Genomic DNA, 1058 nt, shown 5'->3' with positions numbered 1-1058 from the left:
TCATGCAGGGCGCTGGAATAATGACCTGGCCGTCTCATGCCAATTCGGACGGATTGTCCTCTTGTATGAAGGAGTTTATCCGACAGCAGCAGTCTGGCCTGGGCTCGACTGCAGATTACTTGTAGAGTCTAGAGTCGTCTGCCCTGGTCGACTCAAGATCGCATTCGGCAACATTTGGTATACAAGGGTTGCATCCCAATGGCAGATGTGCTGCAGCTTATGACGTAGAATTGAGCACGGATGGATGTGTCACGTTTTGAGATGTGTATTAGCTATAGTCATTGAGAAAATGTTCCAATTATTGTATTCATTCATAACTGTCCTCTTCCTGCCCTGATTCCCTAAAAGGGTTCATGTCCTTTTTATCCTAGGTTCGAAGGTTTCCAGCCACGTTACCAAGTTCATTGCTATTGCGTTTGATGAAGCTCTCCGAGACTCCAATTTTTGCTATTTCTCGAACGGAATTATGGTCATAGTCAGCGCCATTGGAATGGTACGTGACGAGAGCTTATAAATATAAGCAATACGTTCTCGTTCTTGTTATTTTTGACAGCTGTGGTTCATACAAAGAAACATCATTATGTCTTGACCACTGTTTGCTTTGATGTCAACATCGCAATGTGGCCCCGTCTCAATTAAAGCACCATGCTCTCTTAACATAATTCATCGGCTCTTATAACTTCAGAAGATCTATCAGCTCGTCAATGGCAGCTGTGGTTGTTGAGTTATTTGATGTTTAAGTTGAGTGAATGATGCGGTGTAAATCCGGCACATCACCGGATCCGGCGCATCACCGTAAAACCCCTTATAGCCTTCGGCTGAACAAGACCTTAATTCTTCAAGTTAAACAAGGAGATGAGGGATAACAATACATCGCCATCTTTTATCTCCATAAGAGTGCCACCGTATTTCTGACAGCTATCTAAGTCCTAAGGCGGGACCGTGTGACGCGTTTCGAGATGTGTATTAGCCATAGTCACTTAGAGATATTGTGCTACCCGTTACAATTCTTGTGCGTTCCTTCATTCCTCCTCCCCTCTTCCCACTGATGAAAAACT

This window comes from Metarhizium robertsii (genome assembly GCF_000187425.2).
Source record: "Metarhizium robertsii ARSEF 23 chromosome Unknown MAA_Scf_19, whole genome shotgun sequence".
Lineage (NCBI taxonomy): Eukaryota > Fungi > Ascomycota > Sordariomycetes > Hypocreales > Clavicipitaceae > Metarhizium > Metarhizium robertsii.
This window is presented reverse-complemented; position numbering follows the sequence as displayed.